The 14,752-nt window shown below is 41.4% G+C and overlaps 1 pseudogene; it reads left to right on the top strand.

Annotated features, from left to right (window-relative positions):
* Nucleotides 1-512: 512 nt before the first annotated feature.
* The window catches only part of LOC139703060 (zinc finger protein 678-like), a 29,538-nt pseudogene continuing 15,298 nt past the window's right edge, over nucleotides 513-14,752 (top strand).

Below are 14,752 nucleotides of genomic sequence, written 5' to 3'. Positions count from 1 at the left end.
GTAATATTTCACAGAGTCACATAGTTTGGCTTTCTTTGATGTAATTGTCATCCACATATGTCCAAGTGTATAGTTTAACAGTGGAAGTGAGACTTGCATTGCATTTAAACCAAAGACTCTACACAATTTGTCATGATAAATCACTCCAAATTCAGCACAGTTTTTCGCCTTAACAGAACTTATCCACCACTGGCTACTGAAACATTTACTGTCTTCTCCCACATATATCTGAAAATACTAATTATATGTTTTTTTCAGTACAAATAAACACCAAAGGGCTGAAAGAGGCATAGATATGGGTCACGAGGATCTGGATACAGTAAAATATTGGATCATCCTTCCGTGTGTTTCTTGCATAGGAGACAATGCTGTCCAAGATGGACATGACAACGAAGCAACTCATGAGCAGCAGGATTGTCTGGGTAGCCCTCAGTTCTTGGGATGACACTGGAGACAGGCTGTTGCTTTGAAGATGCCAGGACTGCATCTTTTGTCTGCACAGGAGAGCCACCATGTATCCATTGGAGACAGCCATTATTCCTATAAAGGAGACTTCCCTGAAGGTCATCATCGTGGACAAGCTGTGCCAGAGGAAAAAGGTCATGGGAATGAAGGAGCAGAATTCTGTGATGTACATAAAGTTTTCTGAGGTCCAATTGGGGGTAACAGCAATGGAGATGAAGAGGTGGCTACTGAAGGATGAGTAGATGACCCAGAGGAAGTGAAGGAAACACATGACATGAGGGTTTATGTTTGAACTTTGCCAAGCAGGAGATCCTGAGGCTGAGGGTGATGGCTTGGAGGACACTCAGCAGGCAGGTGGCACAGATGGAGAAGTCCCTCATCAACCTGTACAGGTAGATAAGCAATTTACATATCAGGTCATCCCATCTTCCCCCCTGAGGTATAAAAATATCTGCAGGTATGAAGTCATTGATGAGCAGAATTACCAGGTGGATTAGGACCAGGAGACCAATGGGCAGGTCAGTGGGCTTAGGCCTGTGCCCAGTAATGTGCAAGGAGATGTGGACCAGAAGAAGAAGGGCATTGGCCATGACCCCAACGCCAGTCACGGTGTACACGGTGTTTCTTGTGTGAATATTCCTGTACAGTCTGTTGGCTTTGTTCATCTTATGGGGGGAAAGAAAAATATTTTGACGACAGTAACAAACAAAAATGTCTTTTTTTTTTTTTTGCAAATCTGACCTCCTTCATCAATCTGGAATGAACACCACTTCCATGAAGAAAAAAAGAAGATTCATCCAACTGTATTTTTATTCCACATGAAAATTCAGTTCTGGTGCCGGCACAGTGGTGTCTACCTGAAATCCCAGTGACCCAAGATGCTGAGGCAGGAGGATCACAAGGGTAAAGCCAGTCTGGGAGTCTTAGTGAGACCCTACTTCAAAATACAGAGTCAAAAGGACCAGATTTAACTTGGTGCTGGTGCACTTACCCACAAAGCAGCTCCCAGCACAAAATTAAAAAAACAAACAAACAACAACAACAAAAAACTAGGTTCTATTCACATTCACACCCTGGAGAACGCATCTCCAAGCACCGCCTCATGTCAGTACCTGCCAATCTCACTGGGACCTCCACAGTGGCATACATATTGATATTTCAGTTTTCTTGTACGTTAAGAATTGTCAGCCAGGTGCCGTGGTGCCCTCATGTAATCCCAGTGGCTCAGGAGGCTGAGATGGGACAATGGCAAGTTCAATACTGATGTCAGCAAATTAGCAACACCTAAGCAACTTCCTGAGACCCTGTTGTCTCAAAATGAAAAAAATAAAAAGAGCCAGGGATTTTTTTAAAAATGGGGCCATGTCACGGCTCAAAAGAAGTGCCATCTAAATTAGAATATATTTCCTTCCTATTACCTCATGTCTGAGGTTGTCTGGGCCAAGACAGAAGCTTACTTGATTTTCCATTTCCTGATATTGTCTGTCAGGTGCAGAATAGGATGTCTATAAGTTGGGCCAAATTTCAGGGGGGTTGATTGCAAGAAACTGGAAATGAGACCCTAAGTGTCCACAGACTAGACCTGCACGGAGTTACTTCATGTCAGCACCATGTTAACTCTGGCTTATTTCCCACCAGACCAAATGTTTGTAATATATAAACAAGAAAATGTTGATGTGAACTCTGATGTCAGACTGGTTGAAGTTGCGAGTTGGAGCTGCCATTTACTATAGCTTCTTCTTAAGCACCCTGGGATGCTGAGGTCCAGTCATCTCAGCTGTCCATATAAAGAGTCCTGTTATGTGAATCCTGCAGAGACTATGTGGGAAAAAGTAAAGTGTGCCTACCAACCTTGGAAGTGTTTGTGGCACATAATGAGCTGTCTAGAAATGTTGGCTTCTAATTTTATTATTCTACAGTTTTTCATGCACATGACTTGGGAGAATCAATGCAGTTCTTTTAATAGCATATTAGCTGTGTCCTTGCCTGAAATTAAAGAGTAGAAAGGAATTACCACAGGACTTGGAGGTGCATGGCTGTAATCCCAGCAGGTCAGGAGCCTGAGGCAGGAGGATGTGAGATCAAAGCCAGCCTCAGCAACTTACACAGGCTTGGAGCAACTCAGCAAGACCCTGTGTCTAATTAAAATATAAAAATAGGGTGGAGATGTGGCTCAGTGGTTAATTGCCCCTGTGTTCAAACTCCAGTTTAAAAAAAATAGAAAAACCAACATAGTAGAACATTTGCACAATCCTGTTCTGAGAACTAGAAATTTTATATCTGTCCTTGGAATTCTCTGAGGTGGCTATATATGTCACATTGTTGTTAATCCTCTAGCCAGAATAACTAGCCTATGTTAGATCATTCTGGAAAAATTACCAAGAGCATAGTTATTTTTTTTTCCTTTTTAAGACTTTACAACAAGAGTAGTAAATAGAACTACATTTAAAACAGACTTGGTGCTGTTTTAAAACAGAGTTGGTGTTTCAAGGTTTTAATTAAAGGACAGGTGTCCAGCCCATTCCTGAATGATGAGCTCTAAGATGTTATCTCTATTACAAGTTCAAGGTGACATTTTTCTGGAATCAAATGCCCAAGACTGAAATTTATGCTTGAAGATTTGTTGAATGATCTGCTGGAACAATATTTTTTTGGAAAGTGTGTGCAATGCTTTTTTAGGTTTCATACATGAGTAAGAACATGCAGTGTTTCTCTAAAAGAGAAATTCTCTACAGCATTAGGGAAAAAGTTCTTCTTTTACCAAATGTGGTGATCAGGAAATATACTATTTTATTCTTTCACTTATTCAATATATTCAGGTTTGCTACCATGACAAGCCCAGAAATGACACTAGGAAGATCTTCCTCAAGGCACACATGATCACAGCACAGATGTTATTCCCTTACATCTTTATACATAAAATTATATACATCGGTTCTTATAACAACTGTTTCATGTAGGTACAATATATACTGATGAACCTTTAAAGAATAATTTAAACATCTATGTTTAAGTATCATCGTTTATGTACAACATTTTAAAATAAAAATTTAAAATTTTTGTTCTAAAATTGTGTTCTCCTTCATAGAGAGGGACATTTCTGTGAAATGCACACTTTGCTTTTGTCGTGCTTAATTCATGTTAAAACATGTGCAAGACAAGCACACGGCATTGTAAAATTTTCAGTAACATGTTTAAATCACCTGCAAATCAGAGCATTCAAGGAATGATTTTCAGTCTTACTTCAAAATATGTAGTTGTGCAAACATGAAAGTTGTAGAAAAAGTAGGAATGAGAAGAAGTCAGGAGTTTTCAAAAATATTCAGAAATTAAGACCTCAGTTCATTGTTACTTTAAAATGACCAGAAAGTCTTTTTCCTGAAGACAAAACTGCACAGTAGCAATATGAAAAAAAAAAAATGAGTCTCCTTTCTCCAGAGTATGAAGGAACATGAGCAAACACTTTCAACAACAAAAATGGTGTAGACCCAGGAGCAATTACGTATTTCTGAATCTATCCAGCTGTGACCAAAGAGTTTATTTTTCCTACAAAGAATTGAACCCAGGAGTCCTCAACCACTGATACACAGCCTGAGCCCCCCCTCATTTTTATTTTGAGACAGGGTCTCCCTAAGTTGCCCAGGGCCTTGCTAATTTCCTGAGGTTGACTTTAAATTCACAATCCTCCTGCCTCAGCCTCCGGGACCATGGGATTCCCATGCCCATCCTCCATATAAATTTCAGATCACATCATAATGTATCAGCAAATCATACATCCAATACAGAATACTGATTCACTTAAATATCATACAATTTATAAGTGATTTTAAAAAGTATATAGTTACATCTGTGTTAATAGCTCATTGACATTAGAATGAGTTATGGTGAATAAGAACCCTTTATAAAAATGAGCTAAAAGAAATTGTCCAGCATGTCCTCTCCCATCCATTGCACCTGCCACTCACACTTGTCTAGCACAGAAGAGCCCAGAGGCTCAGGACCAGGATGAACTTTTCTGCTTCCCTGCAGGGTAATGAAGGGGCCTCCTAAACTGTGGCTCTTAGCAATGTGATGGTATTTGGTTAACACACTGTTCAAAGCAAACTACATTAGAAAGACTGCACCTTTCATAGAGAGGGACATAAGTCACAGGTGAAGTAATGTGGCCCAGGTACAGTGGTGCACACCTATAATCCCAGCAGTTTGGGAGGCTGAGACAGAAGGATCACAAGTTTGAGGCCAGCCTCAGCAACTTACAGAGGCCCTAAGCACCTTAGGGAGACCCTGTCTCTAAATAAAATGTGAAAAGTTCAGGGGCTGTGATTCAAGGGTCAAGCACTCCTGGGTTCCATCCCTGGTACCAGAATAATAATAATACCAGCAGCAACAAAGGAGCATACTTTGATTCACGGTTGCCACATAGTTCAACTTTACCACATTTCCCATCGCTAAAGTAAGATGGACAAGTGAAATCTGGGAGGAGGACACATCCTGCTTTAAGTGGGTTTGGATCTCAGGAAAAATTGGGCTGGAAATATTTCTTTGTGGCAGAGATCTAGCTGGGGGAAACTCTGAAGAGCACTAAGGAGAAACAGCTTGCACATCAGGGAGGGCACAGCCACCAACAGCCAGGTGTTATGCTGGGAGCAGAGCCACTGTGACATATATAAGCTACAGGATCAAGAAGGAGAAAATCCTGGAGAATATTTGGGTGAATGAATGGCAGCTATTTCCGGAAAATAAGGCTAAAAATAACCCATTGTTTTTGTAACTTGGAAGGATTTAAGTACAGCTCAGAGTTCATACTTACAGATAGACCCTGAGAATATTTTAAAGTCTGTATTCAGAATCATTAAAAGAAAAATTAGTCTTCTAACAACAATAGGGAACAGCAAATTAGATTCATCACAGACCCTAAGCTGTCATCACTGGGAAACCCAAACTTACCTGCAGGAGGATCCATTGCCCTGATGACATGAATCATGTCCGGTTTGCTTTAGGAAGAAGAAAAGCAGATAGGTTCACTTTTTTCTGTAAGTGCATTTGCATGAATTAGGACCTGAAAATACACACCAGGACAGAATGAGTTTAGGATGTGGGGAAAAGACATACTCATACACTGCTGGTGGGACTGCAAATTGGTGCAGCCAATCTGGAAAACAGTATGGAGTTTTCTTGGAAATCTGGGAATAAAACAACAATTTGACCAGCTATTCCTCTCCTTGGACTATATGCAAAGGAATTAAAAACAGCACACTTTAGGGATACAGCCACATCAATGTTTATAGCAGCACAATTCACAATAGCTAAACTGTGGAGCCAACCTAGATGCCCTTCAGTGGATGAATGGATAAAAAAAATGTGGCATATATAATGAAAGGTCTTTCAGACACTTTCATTATTATGGAAAGGGCAAAGAGAATTTTTAAGTGACTAATGAAAAGAAAGAAGATTAATGGACACAAATATTCTTCTTATCTAGCTATGGACAATACTGTTACCTTGTTGTCGGGGCAAGGAGAAGGACACCAAAATCAGATTCACTGGTCTTTTCATGGGAAGGTGACACAGGACCACTGTCCTTTCACTTGAAATTTGCTCATGGGCAGAGCACACACTATGGAGTGGCACCATTAACTTCTAAATTGTGTTATTAAATGTAGGGCAAGAAAGATTGTATGGGAAAGTTCCATAGATGCCTGTGGCCATGTGAGGTTGCCCTCATTACCTTCTGGGTTATATAAAATTATGGTTTTTAATTCTTCAGAGTCTAGTAGTCAGAGATCAATAATATTCTACTTGTTCAGGAAGGTGAGAGAAGGAATCTTGAGTGTATTTAGTACAAAGCAGACAAGGCGACTTATTACATCCCTGATTATTGGTTTAGGAGTAAATAGGATATCAAACAGGAAAATGCATATGTAACATGAGCACTGCTGTAGTTGCTAGAAGAAAACTAAATAGAAACCTGAGGTAATTGGCACTTCCTATTGAAAATAGCACCTAATTTTCTGTGTGACAAAGGATGACACAACCTAGGAAGATCTCCTTCCTCACATTTCACAGAGCACCTTAGTCTTCTTAAATATAGGGGTGAGAGCTGGGTGTCTCAAGCTACCCAAAATCTCACTCCTAGACCCACTTTGCCCCTTGCAACCTTGTCCTACATGCCCCAGGTACTCACTCACTATCTCTGTGGAATGGAGAGGCACTTACCTGGACGGATTCTGGGCACTTGGTGCACCTGAGCATAACCTGCATGGGTCTAAGAGAAAGGGTGCTGTGAGCTCGTCTCTCTGCAGCATGCAATTTTACTGTCTCTACTAAGGTGACAAGATCCCACTGGGGAGCACAGAACTATGGAGTCACCAGTGGAACATTTCACTTGTCCCTTTGATTTGATTCTATTCTGGCTAACGACCATCTGGGGAGAGGTGCTCAAAATTTCCTATGATTTCCCTTGACAAAAAAAGTGCATCACAATCTTGTAGACAACTCCAAGTTCTCTTACTTGGATTCAAAGTTCAAATTAGCCAGTACCCTTTCCACATGTTGTGATTCCTGGATTATGGGGGTGAGAGGTCCCTAGATCCTACTGAGGCTCTATCAATCCTCTCCCTGTGATGTATGATGGACGCCCTCTTCCCCACTTCATTTTCACATGGTTTCCTGACATTCCTGCTCACATACTCCATGATTTCCATACAGAAAATTCCAGTATTCACACTGCATCACATAAAAATGCTCTTGAAACAAAACAGAAAAATAGAGGCAGATCTGGAGGCTGTGCTTGAGGGAGTAGCAGGCAGGTGGGATCTACTTGCAGGTGAGGCAGAGTCTTGTGTATAAATGCCACATTTTTTTTATCCAGTCATCCACTGAAGGGCATCTAGGTTAGCTCCAGAGTTTAGCTATTTTGAATTGTGCTGCTATAAACATTGATGAGGCTGTGTCCCTATAGTGTGCTGTTTTTAAGTCCTTTTGGAATCGACTGAGGAGTGGGATAGCTGGGTCAAATGGTAGATCCATTCCCAGATTTCCAAGGAATCTCCATACTGCTTTCCATATTGGCTGCACCAATTTGAAGTCCCACCAGAAATGTATGAGTGTACATTTTCCCCACATCCTCACCAACACTTATTGTTGTTTGTCTTCATAATAGCTGCCATAATAAAAGTTTTATTACAGTAAATTCACACACAGAAACTTGGGTTTTGCTTTGGTGTCTCTAATCAAGACCATATGGAGTAGGAACCTACAAATATGATGTAACCCTACTGTCAGTTAAGAACTAGGAATCGGTCCTCTGGAATCACCCACTGCATCTCCCATAAACTTTAGGAGCAAAGGGATGTGAGGCCTACAGATGTCAGAGAAGCCTCACTGTTTTTCACCCTCCCTCTTGATAGTGATTTCTGGGCCAATAAACTTTGCTCTACTTTCATTACATTTTATGTATTATCTAAAATCCTCCCTTGCTTTTTAAAATTTTTATATTTAAATCTGATCTTTATTTAAAAAAATATTTTTAGTTGGAAAACATAACTTTATTTTATATATTTATTTTTAATGTGGTTCTGAGAATTGAACCCAGTGCCTCACAGGTACTAGGCAGGTGCTCTGTCACTAAGCAACAACCCCAGTCCCTTGTATTTAATTTTAAATGTTTGTGGGCATTCCTGCATTCTGGTGATTTATGAACCTTCTCCTTTGAGGTTCAGTGTAACTTTCTTCTTGGTATCCCAAAATTTCTGCCATAACCAGACATATTCTGCAGTTCTTTGTGGTTCTCAAGTGTTGTTAGAGGAATGATTAAATGATCATTTAGTTATCAAAGCAAATAGGGCAGTGTTTTCAGGACAAAAGTCTTAAGAGAATGCTCATTATTATATTTCTATTTTTACTTGTGTATTTAGCCATGGACTCATATGGTTTTTGCAGTTATACACAAATATGGTCCACAAACCAGCAGATTTCAGAAACTTTTCATGTTGACAGCTATTTTCAAATAGTTGCATTCTGATTGAGGCACATTCCACCGAGGGTAAACATTAAGATGCTTTTAAAGTGTTCATGAATTTTCCAGGCTACAATATTACAGAGCATTTTGCCAGTTTAATCACCACTTTGTTTATCTCATTGGTGTTGAAAAATCTCTCAGATGCATGTAATGCACCCCAGAGGCAAACTCCTGCAGCTGGCTACCCAATGACCCCCCCAAACACTGATCCAATTCTCCATCCCCCATTAATTGGGGGTCAGGTGCTGTTGGAATATTAATTATTGGTAACACCCAGTGTTTTGCCCCCAAGGAGCCCAAGGTCTAGCTTGTTGGTTATTGAAACCACTGGGTTGGTTATTCACTTTCCCTTGCCTCTCAAGACAAATCTGAGCTCCATCCAGGGAGTGGCACTAAATTTCTCATTTTGGTTAAGAAAACTAACAGCAATAATAATTAATCATTTCCCTCATGGGGGAAGGAGGGATTCTGGCCCCAGGGTGTCCTTGGCTCTTTCCCTCTTCTCACCCACATAATCTTCTCCTCATCCTGGGCAAGACAACCTTGTACTTCTCATCCCTGGAATCCTAGGCATGTGCCTTCACCTTCCTAGTCTTCCTTCAAGATAAATATTCCCATTTCCCAAATGCAGAAAAACTGGTCCCCCAAATACCTGGGCTGCTGTTACTGAGAAGCAAAAGTAAAAAATATTGAAGCTGGGGGTGGGGCTGGGGCTCAGCCATAGATGGCTCACCCAGCACGTGCAAGGCACTGTGTTCCATCCTCAGAGCTACAGAAAAATAAATGGATAGAATAAACGTATTGGGTCTGAGTACAAGTAGAAAAAATATTTTTTAAAATAAATACTGAAAAGGTAAAGAATCTAGCAATTAGGGAAATGCAAATTAAAACTGCACTGAGCTTCTCTTTTATTCCAGTCAGAATGCCAATTATCAAGAACACAGTAACAATAAATTGGTGAGGATGTGGGGGACAGGGAATGCTCACACCTTGTTGGAGAAACTACAGATTGGTGCAACCCCTCTGGAAAGCAGGATGGAGTTCCCTCAAGAAACTAGGACTGGAACCACCATCTGACTCAGTTATCCCACTCCTCAGAATATAACCATAGGATTTAAAATAAGCATACTACAGGGAAACAGCCACATCAATATTTATGATAGCACAATTAACACTGGCTACTCATGGAGCCAGCCTAAATGCCCATCAACAGATGAATAGATAAAGAAATTGGGGTATGTATACACAGTGGAATATTACTCAGCTTTAAGAAAAGGATGAGTTCATAACATTGGCCAGTAAATGAATTGATCTGGAGATTATCATGCTAAAGTAAAATGAGGCAATCCCCCAAAACCAAAAGTCACATGTTTTCCCTGATATGTGTTATCTACATCACAAAGAAGGTGGGGCACAAAGAGAAGTTCAGTAGATGAGAGAAAGGGGAGCAAGAGGAAGGGAGGGGAGATAAGAACAGGAAAGACAGTAGCATGAATCCACCTTAATGTTCCTACTTAAATATATGAAAATACCTAAGTGAATCCACCCATCATGCCCACCCACACGAATGGGGTCCTAATGAGAATAAGGTATATTTTATGTTTGGATAATTTTATCAAAATTTACCCTATGGTCATGTATAACTAAAAAGAACCAATAAAACAGAAAAAGATAAAAAGTACTGAAAACAACCATGGGACCAAATTGATAGCATCTTAGCCAGATGAGAAAATGTTTTTTATTCCAGAATTTTCTAAACCACTACCCCATTGGATGCTGCCAAATGTGTTTGAGCCTGTGGGAAGGTGGAGGTTCAGGGCTCAGCATGGAGAAGAAAGGACCCCACCCACCCCTGCATTCATCTGCAGGTGCAGGGGTCCCAGGGGGCAGGTAATCTTGAGGCCTCTGCAGTTAACAAAGGTAGAGAGGAGCAGGGTGCATTGGAGTCTATGGAGTTATTTACCAAATTAGGAAATCCTGGAATTGGCTTTCCTGGACTCCCAATCAAACCAAATTGTTTTTCATTAAATGACAGACCCTCGAGCCCCTCTTAAGAAGATGTCTTCTCTGTATTATGTGACTTTTTGCATCCATGAATTGGGGGGACAAGACACAGAGCTCTCAGTTGAAACACACTGGATTTGTTTGCATCAAGACAAGCAGGTAGAGTCTGTCTTTTTTCTTGATAAGTTCAGAGTATTCAGCTTATACTAAGAATGCACACCTGCACAGGGTGTCTCTGGTTTTTGGAGGAGGCAGGATCTTATTGCTGGGGATGCAGGGGACTGGCAGGAACCAGGGAAAGTACCCAGGGTGGCCTTGATCTGTGCAAGGCTGTTATCCTGTGGCCACTGCAGGTATTTCTCTCAAAAAGAAAGAGCAAAAAATGTGGCACATGCCTGCCATTCCAGGGGCTGGGGAGGCTGAGGCAGGAGGATGGCGAATTCAAAGCCTGCCTCAGCTAAAACAAGGTGCTAAGCAACTCAGTGAGACCCTGTCTCTAAATAAAATTCAAAATAGGGCTGGGGATGGGGCTCAGAAGTCTTCTGAATTCAACCCTCAGTGGCCAGAGAGTGAGGAAGCCCGGGTGCGGCTGGGGTTTACCCAGGTCTGTGCTCTCCGTGTCTCTTCTGTGCTGATCTCCTTACTCTGCCTCCAGTACAATGTGGGCTCCAGATACCAATTCAACTCAGCTGGAGGAAAATTAGCTCTCACGCTGCAAACCGGGTGGGAGCCTCCTCCAAGGCTCCTGCCAGGACCCTGTGAGCCTCCACCAGTGCAAGCCATGACTCACTGGGCAGTTCCCAAGGGGTGAAAGGGGAGTTCTGTTTGTAGAAGTTTGCACAGATAAACATAGAACAAGTCAGCACCCCGAAGCAGCTCTGGGAGGTCTTATTATAGGAGGAGGCCCAGGTGATGAAACTTTCAAGAAATGACTACAATTTCCTAACTTCAAAACCCAACAGAACTTAGAATTCTTCTCACCCTGATCCTAACCCAATGCCCAGACCTCAAAAGGAAAAGAAAAAAGAAAAAAGCTGTACCAACCCTGCCATTCTGGCCTCCTTCTTGCCTAGAGCGGATATCACTCCACTGTCAGTCAAAAAAAAGGCACCCTGGGCTCGGGTTGGGGGATGGGGAGCAGAGACTGACTGAGGCCCTGTCCAATCAGAAGCCCCTGTGCTGAGCTCTGTCTAATCCTGAGCGCAGCCAGCGAGCAGGGGGCGGGCCTCCGCGCTTGGGCTGTGATTTATTTCTCCAAGGTCCAGGCTTCTAGGATTCCTGCAGTTGGACTCCAGGCTTAGCTCCATGCTGGATCCTGGGTGGCCCTGCCATGCACCAGCTGAAGCTCTCCGGGGCAGTCTTGGCTGCTAGGCAACAGGAAATTGTGAGTGTGCAGTGGTGCCTGGAGGCTGGGGAGGGAGACGGGGCGGGGAGGGAGACGGGGCAGGGAGGCCGTCTCGGGGGACCCGCTGTGTCAGGAACCCGAGTTGGCAGACCCCGACTCCGGGCACTCTCTGCGTCCACAGGCCTGAACCCATTGGGGACAGCGCCCCTCAGTCCCCCTGGCAAGCCAGGTGGAGAGTGTGACAGTGGCAGAGAGCATGACAGTGGTGGATACACCTTGCAGCCTCCCATTCCCAGGGGCAGCCTCAGGCCCTGCTCAAGTCCTAAGTAACAGGTGAGCGTGTTTGCCTGGCGTCTTCCCAGGCTGTGGTGATTGACATGTGGGACCACTAGAAGAATCCAATTTCCTAGCCCAGTGATGGCACACACCTGTCATCCTAGAGGCTGGGGATGGGGAGAGAAGCTGATGCAGGAGGATTGCGAGGTCAAGGCCAACCTTGGCAACTTGGGGAGGCACTTAGAGTCTCAGCTAGATGAGACAGACCCTGCCTCTAAATAAAATGCAAAATCCTCCAAACACCGTTTTCCTGCAGGAGGGGAGCTGTGGTGTACAGGGACCCCGCTTATTCCTGAGCTAGTTTTGTGGAGTTTATTTGTTTTGTGTTTTGGTAGTTAACAGAAGGGTGCTTTACCACTCAGCTCTAACCCTGGTAGTTTTTAGTTTTTATTCTGAGCGCGGGTCTAGCTAAGTTGCTGAGGTTGGCCTGGTTAGGGTTTGATTTATAATGACTTTTCCATTGCAATTAAGCGTATGATTTTTACATCCACGTGGGTTCGTGGGTGGAATTTGTTGATGTCATGATTCCTTGATGATAATGGTAACACTTATTCCAAATTATACCAGGAACCTCCTATTCTGGTATAATTTTGAAACATAATCCTGCTCAACATGTGCTTCTTTGGGGTGCTGAAGTATACTCCAGTACCACACATGTCCTGCACCCAAGCCCTACCAGTGCTCTGAGCCTCCTGTTCCCACACCGCCTTTCATGCTGGGTTGTCTTGTTCATTCACATAAAATCCTCTGCTGGAGATGGTTGCATTTATCTAGGCCTTTTCATTGCACGTAACAATAAAAATGAAATTTACATACATATGGAGTCATCTATGAAATTCCGGCATTGTGATTTTTTTTGGTCCTCAAATTATTGCATTATGATTATTTTATAATATGCATTAATGCCTGGTAATTATAGCTCCTGCTTTTGCTCTTAGAGTTCAGAATTCTTGGCTAATTTCATATCAATTTAACCTTCCAGGAGAATTTTCAAACTTTTTGTTTTGGTCCCTTTTACAATTGAAAGGAAATCATAGTGAAATTTTGATGGTGTGTTATCATAGATGAATCTGAGGGAAGCAGTCCTCTTTATAATGAGGAGTCCTATCATCTATTCCGAGGGTGTGTAATTCAGTCTGTTATTGCTGATCTGTATTTGTATTTTTTTTTCAAATTCTGCAGGTGTCCTATTTAAATATGCTTATGTGTGAAATGTGATATTTATGTGACATTGATATAAAACTGACACAGGGTTTCATAGTATTTGTCAAACTGTATGTAATATGGCAAACAAAATGTGGCTGATCGCCAGAAATGTTTATTTCTGCATGGAATTTCCAGGGTTTCCTATTACTGAACTATATCCTCAGCCCTTTTTAAATTTTTATTTAAAAATTTTAAATTTTAAATTTTTTTATTAATTTAATTTTTTAAAATTACTATTACTTTTCTAAAAAAAAAAATTAGGAAGGGTTTCACTCGATTGCTGGGGTCAGCTTCACAATTGTGATTTCCCATACTTCAGCCTCCAGAAGACTGGATATATCAGGTGTGTAGCACCACATCCATCCCATCTCACAATTTCTCTCTCTTTTTCAGATTTTTTAAGGTCATGTTTTTTTTTATTTTTTAATGTTTTTTTAATATTTTTATTATTTTTTAAATAAATGATAACAGTGGAATGCATTATGATCCTTATTACCCATATAGAGCACAATTTTTCATCTCTGTATATGAAATTTATGCCATTATACATCAACTCATTTCTTTCTGCATTACAATTCTTAATACACAAATATATCACAATTTTTCATGTCTTTGTATATAAGATATGTTGACACCCAATTCACGTCTTCATACATATATTTTGAATAATGATGTTGATCATATCATTGTATAATGATAACCATAACATTCCACCATCCTTGCTAATCCCCTTTCCCCCTCCAATTCCCTCCCACCCCTCTTCCCTATCTAGAATTAATTTAATCCTCCCATGCTCTCCCTCCCTACCCCACTGTGAGGCACCCCCCATATATCAGAGAAAAATTTGGCATTTTTTGGGGGGGATTGGCTAACTTCACTTAACATAATATTCTCCAACTCCATCCATTTACTGGCAAATTCCATGATTTTATTCTCTTTTAGTGCTGAGTAATATTCCATTGTGTATATATGCCACATTTTTTTATGCATTTAACACCTGAAGGGCATAGAGGTTGGCTCCACAGTTTAGCTGTTGTGAATTGTGCTGCTAACACATTGTGGCTGTGTCCCTGTAGTGTGCTGTTTTTAAGTCCTTTGGGTATAGACCAGGGAATGGGATAACTGGGTCAAATAGTGGTTCCATTCCCAGTCATTTTGTCAATTTTAAATTGCTTCTTTTGTTTCAATTTCCTTGATTTCAGCTCTAATTTTAATTATTTTCGGTCCTTTACTGCTTTTGGTATTGGTTCATTTTTCCCCTAGGGCTTTGAGATGCAATTTTAGGTCATTTATTTGACTTTTCCTTTTTTTAAGGAATGAACTCCATGCAATGAACTTTCCTCTTAGCAATGCCTTCATAGTGTCCTAGAGATTTT

The sequence above is a fragment of the Marmota flaviventris genome, chromosome 20, assembly GCF_047511675.1.
Source record: "Marmota flaviventris isolate mMarFla1 chromosome 20, mMarFla1.hap1, whole genome shotgun sequence".
NCBI lineage: Eukaryota > Metazoa > Chordata > Mammalia > Rodentia > Sciuridae > Marmota > Marmota flaviventris.
Note: the sequence above shows the minus strand (reverse complement) of the source record. Positions and strands in the feature narration are given on the sequence as shown.